This window comes from Elephas maximus, chromosome 15 (assembly GCF_024166365.1).
Source record: "Elephas maximus indicus isolate mEleMax1 chromosome 15, mEleMax1 primary haplotype, whole genome shotgun sequence".
Taxonomy (NCBI): domain Eukaryota; kingdom Metazoa; phylum Chordata; class Mammalia; order Proboscidea; family Elephantidae; genus Elephas; species Elephas maximus.
Window position 1 is genome coordinate 49,020,599 of NC_064833.1, and position 16,932 is coordinate 49,037,530.

The 16,932-nt window shown below is 39.8% G+C and overlaps 1 protein-coding gene across 1 annotated transcript in view; it reads left to right on the plus strand.

Moving 5' to 3' along the window:
- The first annotated feature begins 12,184 nt into the window (after positions 1–12,184).
- The window catches only part of TRIQK (triple QxxK/R motif containing), a 74,038-nt gene continuing 69,290 nt past the window's right edge, over positions 12,185–16,932 (plus strand). Inside the window, exon 1 of the mRNA XM_049854004.1 lies at positions 12,185–12,279. The gene's annotated coding sequence lies outside the window, so the exon portion shown is untranslated. The remainder of the gene's footprint in view (positions 12,280–16,932) is intronic.

The following is a 16,932-nucleotide window of genomic DNA, read 5'->3' on the forward strand; positions in this document are numbered from 1 at the left end:
GATGAGCATGTTAAAGAAAGAAATAGATGGGACAGAAAAAGAACCAAATTGAGCTTCTAGATAAAGAAATGTCTGATATAAAAAAATATTAGATGACATTAATAGCCAAAAAGAAAAGTGAACTTGAATATATAGCAATGAAGTAATAAAAACTGTCCAAAATTATACACAGAGAGATAAAAATAATGAAAAATTTGGAGTTCCCGAAGGCGAGAATGAGCAGATAGAAAAAATATTTGAAGCAATAATGACTGAAAAATTTCCAAATTTAATATAAATTATAAACCCATACATCCAAGAAGTTCAAAAAACCTCAAGTACAAGAAACATGAAGAAATTACACCAAGACAAATTGTAATTGAATTGTTTAAAGTGATAAAAGGGAAATCTTCAAAGTAGCCAGAGGAGGGAAAAATGATTTAAAGAGAAACAAAGATAAGATGATAGTTGACTTCTTCTTGGAAACAACGCAAGCCAGAAGGTGAAACAAAATCTTTTAAAGTACTGAAAGAAAAACTGCCAATCCAGAATTTAATACCTAGCAAGAATGTATGAAGGTTAAATGAAGATTTATTTAGACATGCAAAAGCCTATAAAATTCATCACCAGTAGGCATTCACCACAAGAAATGTTAACGGAAATTCTTAAAGCAATGGGTTTGGTTTTGGTTTTTAAAGGTAGAGCATGCTAAATTAAAAATGAATACTATAAATTGTAAAGCAACAAAAATTTATAGTGACCAAGCAAACAAAGAAAATAAAATCATAAAAATACTCACTAAACCCAAAAGTAGGGTGGGGGGAAGGAAATGGGGAAGAAAGAACAGATGGAATAATGAGAAAACAAATAGCAAGATGGTGAATTTAAACACTGTATCAGTAATTCCACTAATGTAAATGGTCTAACACTGCAATTAAAAGACATACATAGTCAAATTGGATAAAAAAGTAAGATCCAACTATATGTTGTCTACAAGAAACCACTTAAAAATATGGAGACACAAACTGGTTAAGAGATTGGGAACTATAACCATGTTAACACTAAGTAAAAGAAAGCTGATAAGACTATAATAATATCAAAGTATATTTCAGAGTGAAAAATATTACCAAGGTTGAACAAGTTCATTTCATAAAGGACCGATTCATTTACAGGACTTAATATATGCACATCATGACAGAGATTCAAAATACATGAAGCAAAAACTGATAGAACTTCAAGGAGAAATAGACAAATTTGAAATTATAATGGGTTATTTGAACACGTCCTCTCAAATGATTGGTAAAACAAGTAGAATAATAAATGAATATAAAGAAGAAATGAAAACCTCTATCAGTTGTATATAATTGACATTTACAGAACACCGTACAGGTACGATGATTTTGGTTCTGCTGACTATACCATAGGTTGGTTCCGACCTAAGCTGAATACTTCATTTTTTTTTTTTTAGTTCTCATTATTATTGTCTCTTATTATCAGGAGCCCTTATGGTACAGTGGTTAGGCACTTGGCTGCTAACCAAAAGATCTGCAGTTTGAACCCAGCAGCTCTTTCATGGTAGAAAAATGTGGCAGTCTCCTTCCGTAAGATTTATAGCCTTGGGAACCCTATGGGGCCACTCTGCTCTGCCCTACAGGGTCTCTATGAGTCAGAATTGACTCAATGGCAGTGAGTTTTTTTGTGTGTTTGTTTTATTATCAGAATTGTTATAAATCCAATCTTTGTCTCTGGGGGTTGGCCCAAGAATGATAGCATCAGCAAATTATGAGTTGCAACATTGTATGTAGTAAATACTACTAACGATAAGATGTACAAAAAAAAAAGGACAGTCATAACTGGGGTTCAGCAGAATATATATTTTTTTCAAGTGCATATGGAATATTTGCCAACGTAGCCTATATCCTCAGTCATTAAAATAATTGCTATATATTTTAAAGAATAAAATTATATAAAATATGAAATAAAATGTCTGACAACCATAGCACAATCCTTGATTGATATTCTAGTAAATGACGTTGCTCCCTAAAGTCAGAAGCATTATGAGCACTCCAAAATGGTATGGTAAACACACCAAAAGGGTATGATTTGTGGAAGGGAAAACTAGACCCATACTGGCCGGAGGGTAGATGGTCATTTGAACTCCTTTTTTGGTAAAGAATGGAGTATTATGGGTGGACACTGATGCACTGTGAGGCCAAGTGCACTGCAACCACAACAGAATTAAAAGGAAAGTAACAAAAAGATCTCTGGAAAAATCTCCAAATATTTTGAACGTAACACATTTGAAATAACCCACTGGTCATATGAGAAATCAAAGGTAAATTAGAAGTATTTTTAAACAAATAAAAATTAAAATACAACATGTCAAAACTTGTGGGATAAAGTTAGTGATTAGAAGAAATTTTTATCATTGCCTATATTAGAAAAGAAGGAAATTCCCTAATTATTTACCTCAACTTCCACCTAAAGTAACTGTGATTGTTAAGGTTGTGTGTCAACTTGGCTGGGCATGATTCTCAGTGTTCAGCAGTCGTATAGTGATGTAATCTTCCATGATGGGATCTGCTGTGAGTAGTCAATCAATGGAAAGGAAGTTTCCCAGGGGGTATAGCTCGCATCCAACATAGGTGGACTTTCTGGCAAGGCTTGCAGGCTTTTCCTTGCTCTGGATTCTGCGGCTGGCTCCTGTTCATCTGACCTCCAGTTCTTGGGACTTGAGTCAACAGCTTACCTGCTGATACTGGGATTCATCCACAGTCTGTGAACCTGCCAGCTTATCTACTAATCTTGGGATTTGTTGGCCTCCACAGCCTGTGAGTCAGAGGCCTGTTGTCTGACCTGCCATTCTTGGGTTTGCCAGCACCTGCAGCTATGTGATTCAGGAGAAGCCTCCAGCCTGATCCACAGACTTGGGACTTTTTAGCCTCTACAAAAGGATGAGCCATTTCTTTGATATAAGTCTCTCTTTCTCTCTCTCTCTTCACTGGTTTTGCTTCTCTAGAGAACCCAACCTAAGACAATAACAAAAACAAGATCAAATTAAACCCAAAGTAGCAGAATAAAGGAAATAATAAAGATAATAATGGAAATCAGTGAAAGAGAAATCAAAACAATAGGAAAAAAAATCTAAAAATGTAAGCTTGTTCTTTGAGAAAGATAATAAAATTAATAAAGCTTGAGCCAGACTAATCAGTAAAATAAGAATAATGGAACAAATTACTAACATCAGTAATATGAGAGGTGGCATTACTATATTTTTACAGAAATTAAAACGAGGGTAAGAAATATTATGGGCAAATTTATGCCAATTATTGGGCAACATAAAAGATACGTCCAAATTATTTGAAATATACAAACTACCAAGACTAACTCAAGAAGAAATAGATAATCTGAATCGTCCTGCATATTTTTAAAATTGAACCTATGGTTAAAAATCTTCTCAGAAAATAAACTTCAGGCCTTAATGGCTTCCTTGGCAATTTCCACCCAATATTTAAGGAGAAAAATGTTCCTACCAATTCTATACAAACTTTTTCAGAAACTTGAAGAGGAGTCAAAACTTTCTAACTCATTCTCTGAGGTCCGCATATCCAAAACTAAACCTTGGCTCCTGCTACCAGTGGAAATTAGGGAAGCCACCTGGGCAATATACCCCATACGACCTGGCTGTCTTGTTTGTGGGAATTCATTTCATGCTCACTGGTGTTGATGGGGTGCAAGGTATGAGGGAAGGCGCGATCTCCAAGTGCCAGGTCTGCTAGAAGTAGTATCAGAGAGGCAGATCCAGAGGAGGGTAGAGCCTGAAAACTAAAGTTGTTTTTCAGCTTCCCCTTCAGCTTTTCTAGGAATAACCAGTCCCTTCTGCCTGTCTTCACTCTCCTTTTGATCCAAATCCAATTCCTGGCCCCAGAGACAAGGCCCTTCAGAAGGCACAATGTTGAAAGTGATAAAATGTCCTTGGGGGCCACTGCAACTCTGTATCTGTTTCCACAGCCATCCGGGAAGTCTGGGCAAGTTGCTAACTTTAGCTTCATTACCGTGTGTCGAATTAGGGAATGAGTCAGTGCCCCTGACCAGCATCACGGGTGGGACCTGCATGCCACCTGCTTAGGCCAGTGTAAAGTGTTCTGAGAAGGTTTGCCACCCCAACTCAGCTCATCAGGCAAAGACCCAAGTCTTCTGACGCAAGCATTTCAGCCTCTCAATGAGTTCATCCTGCTCAAAAAGGGCCAGACCAACATGCAACCACTGTTTGTGATCTTCTTCTACCATGAAGGGGTACCAAAAAAACAAAAAACAAATCCATTGCCATTGAGTTAATTCTGATTCATAGCAACCCTAGAGGACAGGGCTCCATAGGGTTTCCAAGGAACGGCTGGTGGATTCGAATAGCCGATCTTTTTGTTAGCGGCTGAACGCTAAACCGCTGGTGCCACCAAGGCTCCAAGAGGAATAGCCTGACTATAAATCCTGGGAGAAGGAGCTCATTACTATACAAGTGGTGTGTGGAAACGCCAGCTTGGTTGTTGCTGGAGGTGTTCTCAGGAAGGTTCTTAGTTGGCTGATAGTATCCGGATATAGGTGTCAAAGGCTTCATGGCAAGATGGAAGGATTCAAGCAGCTCCATCACATCTAGCAGTACCAGGAGTTTCATTCTGGGCCCCAGTCCCTCCTTGTCTTACCTTGCTTCTGGAGAATGATCCCACAGTCCAGGGAGTTCGGCAGCTGGTGCATATGAAAGTACTGCTTGTCACAGGACATGTTCTTAGAGCCGGGCAAGTGTTCCTCTTCCAAGATCACCTGTCCTAAGAGTTCCATCTGCTCCTGTGTGGCTTCTAGCTGGCTGTAGAAGAACTTACACCCGTGTGGATTGCTGATGATTAGGGCACAGGGATGCCTTCTCTGTACTGGAATTTGACATTAGGTCCATCAGAGACACTATGTAGAGGCTAATGAGCAGAACAGACAAGAGATCAATTTCTGGAGGTGCAGGCTTGCAGCCAGGGGCATAGGCTCTAGGTTTGGTAGGGTATGGAGGAAGCAGAACCTGAAGTCAGCAGTAGTACAAGGTGAATATACCAAAATGGTATGGTCTAGGGAAGAGAAGCCCAGTCCCATATATGATTGGAGGGTGGGTGGTCATTTGAACTCCTTTTTGGGTAAAGAATGGAGTGTCATGGGTGGACATGGATACACTGTGAGGCTCAGACTTGGTACCGTCCACTGGAGTGATTTCTCTTCCTCCTCCTTCTCTTGTACCAAAAATGTTATCCTCACTGAGTTGTAACTCTGTGGGGTCATTGCAGCAGACCTTGTACATCTTATAGGATTGAAGTGGGATCATTCCAGCAGACCTTGTAGATCTTACAGGACAAAAGCTGTATCTTATAGGACAAAAGTGCCAGCTACATAATTTGTGCAAAATAAGCATGTGGAGTCCATTGTTTAAAAAGCAGGAAAAAGTGCTCTTAAAAGTACTAAAACATAACACTTCTTTCGTTCATGGTCTCTATTTCAATTTTTCATGGTATTTTTTTGTTGTTTGTTTGCTATTTAATGTCATTCTATATAAAGAAAAAACAAGATTTTTGATTATTAGCATGAACGTTACCTTTCATCTTTGTATTTTGCAATGCCAGTTTTAAATGAAAATTCAAGAGAATTTAACTCATATGCAGAATCACTGAAATTATAAAATTTGTATTTCATAGTTCACACATAGATAAATGTTTGTTGTTGTTTTGTTGTTACGTGCCGTTGAGTTGGTTCCGACTCATAGAGACCCTACACAAAACAGAGTGAAACACTGCTGGTCCTGCACCATCCTTACAATCATTGCTATGCTTGAGGTCACTGTTGCAGCCACTGTGTCAATCCACCTTCTTGAGGGTCTTCCTCTTTTCTGCTGACCCTGTACTTTGCCAAGCATGATGTCCTTCTCCAGAGACTGATTCCTCCTGACAACATGTCCAAAGTATGTAAGATGCAGTCTCACCATCCTTGATTCTAAGGAACATTCTGGTTGTACTTCTTCCAAGACAGATTTGTTTGTTCTTTTGGCAGTCCATGGTATATTCAATATTCTTCGCCAACACCCCAATTCAAAGGCGTCAATTCTTCTTTGGTTTTCTTTATTCATTGTCCAGCTTTCACATGCATATGATGCAATTGAAAATACCATGGCTTTGGTCAGGTGCACCTTAGTCTTCAAGGTGATGTCTTTGCTGTTCAACACTTTAAAGAGGTCCTTTGCGGCAGATTTACCCAATGCAATGAGTTGTTTGATTTCTTGACTGCTGCTTCCATGGCTGTTGATTGTGGATCCAAGTAAAATGAAATCCTTGATAACTTCAATCTTTTCTCCGATTATCATTGGTCCAGTTGTGAGGATTTTTGTTTTCTTTATGTTGAGGTGCAATCCATACTGAAGGCTCAAGTCCTTTTCACTTTCAGCAAGCAAGGTTGTGTCATTGCATAATGCAGGTTGTTAATGAGTCTTACTCCAATCCTGATGCCCCAGTCCTTCTTCATACAGTCCAGCTTCTCAGATTATTTGCTCAGCATACAGACTGAATAGGTATGATGAAAGGATACAACCCTGACACACACCTTTCCTGATTTTAAACCACTCGGTATCTGCTTGTTCTGTCCGAACGACTGTCTCTTGATCTATGTACAGGATCCTCATAAGCACAGTTAAGTGTTCTGGAATTCTCATTCTTTGCAATGTTATCCATAATTTGTTATGATCCACACAGTCGAATGCCTTTGCATAGTCAATAAAACAAAAGTAAACATCCTCCGGTATTCTCTGCTTTCAGCCAGGATCTATCTGACCTCGGCAATGATACCCCTGGTTCCACGTTCTTTTCTGAAACCACCCTGAATTTCTGGCAGTTCCTTGTCGATACACTGCTGCAGCTGTTTTTGAATGATCTTCAGCAAGATTTTGCTTGCATGTGATATTAATGATATTGTTCTGTAATTTCCACAGTCTGTTGGATCACCTTTCTTGGGAATATGCATAAATATGGATCTCTTCCAGTCAGTTGGCCAGGAAGCTGTCTTCCATATTTCTTGGCACAGACAAGTGAGCACCTCCAGCGCTGCATCCATTTGTTGAAACATCTCAATTGATATTCCACCAATTCCTGGAGCCTTGTTTTTCACCAATGCCTTCAGAGCAGCTTGGACTTCTTCCTTCAGTACCATCGGTTCCTGATCATACGCTACCTCTCGAAATGGTTGAACATTGACTAATTCTTTTTGGTATAATGACTCTGTGTACTCCTTCCATTTTCTTTTGACGCTCCCTGTGTCGTTTAATATTTTCCCCATAGAATCCTTCACTATTGCAATTTGAGGCTTGAATTTTTTCTTCAGTTTTTTCAGCTTGAGAAATGCCGAGTGTGTTCTTTCCTTTTGGTTTTCTATCTCCAGCTTTTGCACATGTCATTATAATACTTTACTTCTGTTCTGTTCTTTTATTTCATCATTTTGCTTTAGCTGCTTGATGTTCTTGAGCAAGTTTCAGAGTCTCCTCTAACATCCGTCTTGGACTTTTCTTTCTTTCCTGTCTTTTCAATGGCCTTTTGCTTTCTTCATGTATGATGTCCTTCTACAACTCGTCTGGTTAAATGTAGTGTCTATTTATTGTTCAATATCACTAAAATGTATTTATTTATTTGGTATTTGGTCAGTTGTGTCTGTTCTTCATAATTTCTTCTAATATACATTTGTGCCTCTGGAGGAACATTTGTGCCTCTGGAGGAATTTCAAATTCTATATGCTACAAGTATTGGAGGAGAAGCATAAGTAACTGATGCATGGATAACATTAGGTCTTACTATTACAAAAGTGGAGAGTATTTAAGGTTAATTGGCAACATTATGTTGGAGTTTAAATTTGAAAGATACTTGAAAACTACTGTGCAAAGTCATAGTCACATAGGGTAAACTGGCTAGTGCTACTTTAATAGATTAATAAATTGCCTGCAGAACAACATACTAGGAAAGCTCATCTCATTGGATATGTTCAAGATAAGAAAATTCAGTGGTAGAGAGTCATTATTCACTCCTCTAACTTCATTTCTTCATGGCTCGTACAGTTTTAAATTTAAACCTACATATATGTAGCACAATATTTCCTACTGAACGTTTACCCAGATACCAAGGTATGGAGTTCCAGAAATTTGAATGTATGCTTCAAACATCTGGAGCTACATATGAGGAATATACAGCTGTGTTTATTTCAATGATTACACATTTACATGCATACAATACATTTATTTAAATGTATAATCTCTTATATATTAGAGATATTCAAACAACGCATTTGCTGTACTTATTTGAATATGAAATTGAAAAAAGATTCAAATAAATATACTCACTACTTTTATTTAAATCTTACAGTATTTATTTATATAATGTACTTATTAATATACAGTCATAGCTCTTTCTTTTTAGTCTAAAACCAAATATTTTTAAAAGATTAAAGAAATATAATTGGGATCATAAGTCAAACAAATCAAGAAATTTTTGTACGGAGGCATTCATAGTTAGCAAGCTTTCAGAAGAATGTGGAAATTCATCAGGTCAAGAGAATAAAATTATTTGCAATTGGAAAGTGTTTCTTTTATTCAAACAATTATACCGCAGTCTGGAAAAAAATTTTAATTTAATCTCAAGGTACTTCACAGATTTTTTTGTTCTATTATCATATCTGACAAGATAAACTTTATTGGATATTGGTTTATTATAAGATGACAGAGCATTTTTGGTATTTTAAAGCCCTCCCCTCTACCCCTGCAAAATTCTGGTTAAGTGTATGTCATGGATTGAATTGTGTCCCACAAAAAAATCTGTCAACTTGGTTAGGTCATGATTCTCAGTATCGTATGACTCTCTACCATTTTGTCATCTGATGTGATTTCCCTACGTGTTGTAAATCCTATCACTACTAAGTAATGAGACGGATTAGTGTCAGTTATATTGACGAGATCTACAAGATTAGATAGTGTCTTAAGCCAATCTCTTTTAAGACATAAAAGAAAGTATCAGGCAGAGAGACAGGGAAATCTCATACCACCAAGAAAACAGCACCAGTAGCAGAGTATGTCCTTTGGACCTGAGATTCCTGTGCTGAGATGTTCCCAGACCAAGGGATGATTGATGACAAGGACCTTCCTCCAAGAGCTGACAGAGAGAGAAAGCCTTCCCCTGGAGCTGGTGCCCTGAATTTGGACTTCTAGCCTACTGGACTGTGAGAGAATAAAATTCTCTTTGTTAAAGCCATCCACTTGTGGAATTTCTGTTATAGCAGCACTAGATGACTAAGATAGAGTATTAAAGTAATCTCTTTGAACTCTACCTTTGTTTCTGAGAAGAAACTGGTAACCAGGTGTTATGCACACTTCTGTAATGCTCTCAAACCACATATTAATAAGTCACTCATAATGTGAATTTAAATCACCTAAGAAACAGAAGTATATTGTAAACAATCTCTCTAAGTTGGCCTTGCACCTGTATGCTGTGATTAAAAAAAAAAAAAGTAACATACAGCTAAATATCTATAAGTCAGCCTTGAGACACAGTAAATCTTAAACAACTTCCCTAATTTCTGATCTTGAAGAGATGATGTACATACTAATCTTTATTAGTCATGACATCACTTGCTCTTTAGTGTGCAAGTCCAGATAAGAAAATCACATATATACTCTGGACTTCTGGTCACTCAATGAGAGTAGGCAGAAGCAGAAGGTCTTCTCTGGAATTTGACACTCTCTGAGACAAAGACTTTGCCCACTGCTGCCAACCTCATACCCCAGCTACAAGGTACTCATGGGCACGAGTCATGGTCAAGCCTTCCTCCTGAGACTACTTGTTAAAGATAAATGCCTGAAGTTTACAGATTTGGACTCTAACTATTGGACTAAGTTTATATGTTCTCATTCTCTGCTCCAAATTGAATTTATTATGGCTTACCAGTGTGTTTTGCCTTGGGAACCCTTTGGGGCAGTTCTACTCTGTCCTATAGAGTTGTAATCAACTAGACGACAACAGGTTTTGTTTTGTTTTTATATTGTTCTGATTCTCTGGTTCTAATCAAATTTATTGTGGTTTTTCCTGTGTGTCTTGCCATGAAAAACTAAATTCACTGCCACTGAGTCGATTCCAACTCATAGCGACCCTAAAGGATAGCGTGGAACTGCCTGATAGTGTTTCCAAGTAGCAGCTAGTAGGTTCAAACCATCAGCCTTTTTTTTTTTATTAACTTTTATTGAGCTTCAAGTGAACATTTACAGATCAAGTCAGACTGTCACATATAAGTTTATATACACCTTACTCCATTCTCCCACTTGCTTTCCCCCTAATGAGTCAGCCCTTCCAGTCTCTCCTTTCCTGACAATTTTGCCAGCTTCCAACTCTCTCTATCCTCCCATCCCCCCTCCAGACAGGAGATGCCAACACAGTCTCAAGTGTCCACCTGATATCATTAGCTCACTCTTCATCAGCATCTCTCTCCTACCCACTGTCCAGTCCCTTTCATGTCTGATGAGTTGTCTTTGGGAATGGTTCCTGTCCTGGGCCAACAGAAGGTTTGGGGACCATGACCGCCAGGATTCCTCTAGTCTCAGTCAGACCATTAAGTATGGTCTTTTTGTGAGAATTTGGGGTCTGCATCCCACTGATCTCCTGCTCCCTCAGGGGTTTTCTGATGTGCTCCCTGCCAGGGCAGTCATCGGTTGTAGCTGGGCACCATCTAGTTCTTCTGGTCTCAGGATGATATAAGTCTCTAGTTCATGTGGCCCTTTCTGTCTCTTGGGCTCTTAGTTATCGTGTGACCTTGGTGTTCTTCATTCTCCTTTGATCCAGGTGGGTTGAGACCAATTGATGCATCTTAGATGGCCGCTTGTTAGCACTTAAGACCCCAGACGCCACATTTCAAAGTGGGATGCAGACCATCAGCCTTTTTGTTAGCAGCCGAATGCTTAACCATTGTACCACCAGGACCTTGCAATAAACTAAATGAGTTTATGCATAATAAACTTGAGCATTTCTTTATTTATTATAAAATAAAACCCCACAGAACACCAGCTAAATAATTTAGGAAGCTGGAAGTAAAATCACATTTTGGACTTGATTCCTGGACATAATATCCTGGGAAATTTCAAAGAACCTTCTAGTTAGTCTATTTATGTTTGTCTCAGTTATTTTGAATGCTACTTCCTTTTCCAATAGATCTTTTTAAAAATAGGGTGGGCTGGCCTCGATTAATGTAACTTATACTTGAGTAAGAGAAAAATTAAATTGGAAGTGGTATAATTTTTTTAAGGAATTTTAAATTCAGTTTACTATCATATAGAATTAAGGGCTGTAGGTGTTCATACATATGTTCAATGGTTGAGTAAATGCAACATCCCTAAGCTGCATAGCTATGGATAATATCTCTTAGTGAGTGTTGCAAGAATTTGTTGTTGTTGGATGCCACTGAGTAGATTCTGACTCTTAGTGACCCATGTGACAGAATAGAACTTCCCCATAGGGTTTTCTTGGCTGTAATCTTTACCGGAGGAGATTGCCAGGCCTAATATCTCATTCCCATTTTACACCTGAAAAAACTGTGTACTCATTTCCTCAACACATCCCCCAAACCTTAGCTATTGGTTACGTTTCAGGAATGACCATTCTTAAACGGGTTAATCTAGTGCTAAAGTTTAAATTAATATATTAAAAAACCCAACTTTTTGCTAAATGAACCAACAAAGTACCATTTTTCCAGAGACAGTCCATATTTCAAATACACACAGACCCCTGAGAGTGTGGATTAGAGTGTGCGTTAAGGTGGAAAGGGTTCAATAATCAAAATGTGTTTTGGGGTTTCATATTCATAAAACAAGTTACAGTACCTCTTTTTTCATTTCCATAGTCACTTTGTGAGATAGATATTACTCCGTTTTGGAGATTAGGAAACCAACTGGGACAGCTGTCATGTCCTGGAGAGAAACGCCTGGTCTCGCGTCACAGGAGAGAAGAGGCCATAGGCCCCGCGCGCTTGCGTCCAGAAAGCGCGGAAGGCGGGAGAGAATCCGACCAATCGGAGAACAGGCTGAGGGCTGGCCCCGCCTCTGACTGCCGAACTCCGCCTCTTTTTCTACCGCCCTTTGGGAGTAGGAGTGTGCGGCTGACGCGTCCCGCCCCTGCCTCTGAGTGACAGGACCGTGGACAGCAACATTTCCAACTGGACACGAAGTTTGTCGGCCCTTGCCTTGGCTGAGCTGAGGTGTGTGTGTTTGCGTGAGAGAGTGAGGGCTAGAGAGGCCCTGCCGTGGAAGCTCGGGTTCCGGGTCTGAAAGTGGGCGCACCTCCTTAGCGAGCCCCGAAAGCGTTTAGGAGACGATCGGCACTTGTGTGGGCTGGGCGTAGGGAGGCTCTGGAAGAGGAGCCCAGAGCTTAGGAAACCCAATACTACGATAATTTTTCCCCGGGGTTGCAGGGCGCTCGCTGTGGGGGCGGGGGATGGCGGGCGCGGGGTTCGCGCGAGGGTGGGCGTGGCCGCCACTGTTGCTAAGGGATGCGCGGTTCCCGCCTTGCCTGCGTGTCTCATTCCGGCTGCTGGGCCTTGGAAACATTAGTCCCGCCCTCCCCCCAGGCCTTGCACTCGGCCAGGGATTGGCTCCCTTGTGCTGTCAGTTAACCTGAGGCCGTTTGTCCAAACGTCCCTCTCTTTCTGGGTTGTGTAGTGCCATCACTGACCTCGCTTTCCGTAGTGCCCCCCGCCATTTCCCTGCGTCTTCCTCTGCCCTTATTAATGAATAAGTATCTGCAGACCAAAATGTTTAGAGTGGAGTTTCATGCAGGAGGAATGCCTTTATTGAGGGAGGGGTAATTTTATGTGCTTGGTGAATCCCTATGCCCACAAACCTTGGTGTCCATGTAGGTGGCTAGGGAAAAGGGGATGAAGCAATCAGGTTTCTTCTAACGAGTTATTTTTCTTGCTGCTGCTCTTTTCGGATCAGTCAGTTTCCACAGGAAGCTGAGGCAATTCATTACTAACCTAACCTGTTGCCATCGAGTGGATTCCAACTCATAGTGACCCTAGAGGACAGAGTAGAACTGCCCCATAAAGTTTCCAAGGAGCGGCTGGTGCATTCGAATTGCTGACCTTTTGATTGGCAGCCAAGCTCTTAAACACTGCACCACCAGGCCTCCAATTCATTACTGGTGGGGCCCAAATATATGATCTCCTTTTTGGAGACCCTTCTGTGAAGAGAGGTGATACTGCGCCTTCCAAGACCTTTTTGCTACACTTGGCCTGTATTTAATAACTATAAGATGGTAACCACGGATAACCATTTCAAATCTCCTCCTCTCCTTTGCTTATATCGTGTGGCCCTAAATGATTCAGCAGAACAAACATTACAGAGAAAAAAACACAAAGGAGCTGAAAGTCTGCGTTTACTTCCCTTGGCCAGGTGTACAATGTAAATTCCCAGGAAGACAATGTGTGCTGCTTGTTAACCCTCCGAAGAACGTTGGCCTAGAAGTCGGTAAACAGGCAGGGATATGAAATGTTTGTCTTTGGGCAATTACCCTCATGACTGTTTTCTCATCTGTAAAATGGGATTACCAATATGTGCCCTTAAAAAAGTAACAAGGGATAATTGGTTGTGAAAGTACTTTTGAGATAATGATGTACACATATATAAATGGTTATTGATTATACTTTTAATCTATCTGTCTGTAATTTGAATTTGTAAACATATGTAAACAGTGTCACTCGGTTTAAAGTATTTTTGAATTTCCCTTTTATCGTTGGGCTATTTAAAAATGAAGATGGAAAACCACTCATCTGTCCTATAGGGTTGCTATGAGTCAGAATTGACTCGATGGCAATAGGCTTTGGACCCTTAATTGATTTTGTGTTCTGGTTAAAGAGCATTTGAAGCGTCTTCCATAACACTTTTTTCCCTTTCTTTCCCCTCCTGAGCTTGTGAACAGGTACATGGTGTTTGAAATATCAGCTTTGTTACTAATGAGCTGATTTGGGGATGGGGGACCAAAAATGAATACTACGGCTTCCTGGACCCTTCCATCTCTGCTTCCTTTCCCAGGGCCTAGACTTTAGTCCAACTGACAAAAAACTTCAGTTTGCGGAACTGATACAGTAACCCAGAATCACTGCTCTCCATGGTCCATAGCAGAGAGGGAGGCAAGAGAGGGCAAAACCTCTAGTGCTTACAGGTTTATAATAAATTTCAGCCACCAATCAGGCAACTCTCCTGTTGGGAAGCTATGAACAAGGGGTGGTGTCTGAGGGTAGGGCTGTTAATCAACTGCTCTGGATTTCAATTCTGGATGATACCTCTGGGCCATTTAAAATATGTGGGGCGTGTTTAATTATCATAATGTATTTAGAGGAGATGCTACTAACTTTTGGGACCTTGAAGTTCAGGGATGCTAAATATTGAGTAATGGAAAAGTTCACCAGCTCAGTGAAAAGTTTTCTTCCCCCACTCAAACTCTAAAAGCATCTCCAACTTCCAGTAGAAGTTCTCCTACATAGAAACATGAGGCTAGGCCACAAAGGAGATTTCCCTCTAGTCTTTATGCGTATCCATGTTTTTGGTATCAATAGATTTTACTCTAAGTGTGAAGGTCTTTAAAAAAAAAAAATACTGCTTAGAATATAGGTTCTTTTTTTTTATTAAAAAAAAATATATTTTCTCCCAGAATAACTAAAATGACATTAATGGAAAATATGGACACCTATTTTATTATATTTGATATTCTGGAGATATTTCTTACTGAAGACATAAATATACAGTCCTAGAGCTATCTTATTCATGCATTTTTGCATAATTTGATCCTGTATTATATTTGGAAACCCTGGTGGCATAGTGGTTAAGTGCTACGGCTGCTAACCAAAGGGTCGACAGTTGGAATCCACCAGGCGCTCCTTGGAAACTCTATGGGGCAGTTCTACTCTGTCCTATAGGGTCACTATGAGTTGGAATCAACTTGACTGCACTGGGTTTTTTGGATTATTATGTGGTAGAAGTATTAAGTATCTTTGCAGCAATAGAGTGAGGTGGCGTTGTCGTTAGCTGTTGTCCAGTCAGCTCCTAACGCGTGGTGACTGCATGCGCAATGGGATTGGACCATTGTGAGCCATAAGGTTTTTACTGGCTGGTTTTTCAGAAGTAGATTGCCAGGCCTTTTTTCCGAGTCTGGAAGCTCCGCTGAAATCTATTCAGCATCATAGCAACACACAAGCCTCCACTGACCAATGAGTGGTGGCTACACTTGAGATGCATTGACTGGGAATCGAACCTGGGTCTCCCACATGGAAGGTGAGAATTCTGCCACTAAACCACCACTGTCCCCAATGAGATATATATATTTTCATGAAAAAGAAAAGATGATTTCTTAGATTCCCTCTTAATTTTTAAAATGTTAAACAATGGAAAGATAAATACTCTGTACTTGGGGTTTAGCGGACTTTGTTATTTGAAAGATGAAGACGATTTCATAAATGAGAGACTCTTGTAAATTGCAGGGTTTGCAAACCAGTGCTCATGGAGAATGACAAGAGGAATAAAGTAGCTTAGTTCTCCTATAGTAGTATTATGTGCTGAAGTAGTTACAAAAATTGCAGGTTAATTATATTGAACAACTTTAATTTTGGCAAAGATTAAAGGAAGATGGTATAATCCAAAGATAATTTGTTTTACAAATTTAAATATTAACAGTATGACTCAAATATTTCAGGGTGCACAGTAATAAATTATGTGGATATCTCTGGCAAAGTCCTGATTGTATAGTATAGCTTATAACCTGCAGAAGTTGACTGGACTGAAAGCTCTAGACTTGGCTGCAGCAGTAGGTTTGTTGGGTTATATGATATTTCCAGGCATCAAAATTTCCTTATCTCTTAAAAGAAAGGGTTGACGATTTATTGCTCTCTAACATTTTTCTGAACTAGAACAATATGCCTGAGCATTTTACTACATTTTCATTAGGCACAGTGACTCAGTACAGCACTGAATCTCTCTGGGCAGTGGCATGTCATATTTTTTCACAATGGGAAGGTATAATTTGAAAAAGAACCCCCCAGCTTCTGATTCAGTTTTGTTTTTGTTCCTAAGGGCCCATTCTTTGTCTCCTCTCCTTCCCTCAACATTGCTTTCCAGTCCTGCCACCACACACACATTTGGAAAACACTGGACTAAATGATGTATAAAGTCTTTTTTAGTACCAAGATAGTCTACATAAATTTAGCATTTGAAAATGAATAAAGTGGGGGAAAACCCGCCAAACCAAGGAAAAGGAAAGCAACAGAAGACTTGGAGGCATACCTCTTGTGTAGGACTAAGAACTTGGTTTGGCCTTTGTTTCAGGTGTCTGAAAATAGAGCAATTAAGGTGCTCTTCGTTTTCCACAATAACCAGGCAATAGGTGCTACACAGGATCCACACCTGCTGGACTAACTTCAGGAAGGGAGGGGACAGGATGTAGTCTTGCTTATTCATTGATTGGAGTGATCAAAACCAGGGCTTTGAACCGGTTCAGTCATGGCCAACAAAGCGAAACTGGAACAGACCTGAATTTTTACAATTTGGGTGATCCAGAGTGGTAATCGGAATGGGAAAAATTATAGGTTGAAACTCTGGAATGGGAAACGCGGAAGAAGCACAGTGAGTCCTTTGAGGAAATGAATATGTGAGATTGGATTATTGCTAGGACTATGGTGAGCGACACTTTGAAAGCGGCCCATTGTGCCGCCATCTTTGAGTGGTGAACCTCTGTTTCCCATGCTGCTCGGAATCCCTCAAGCAAGAGATTTGGTGGCTATGCAGTGCCTGTGCTACCCTTGTTTTCTAAAAGAGAGATTAAAATTTCTAGCAGGCCTTCCACCAGTAATTTTTCGCATTTT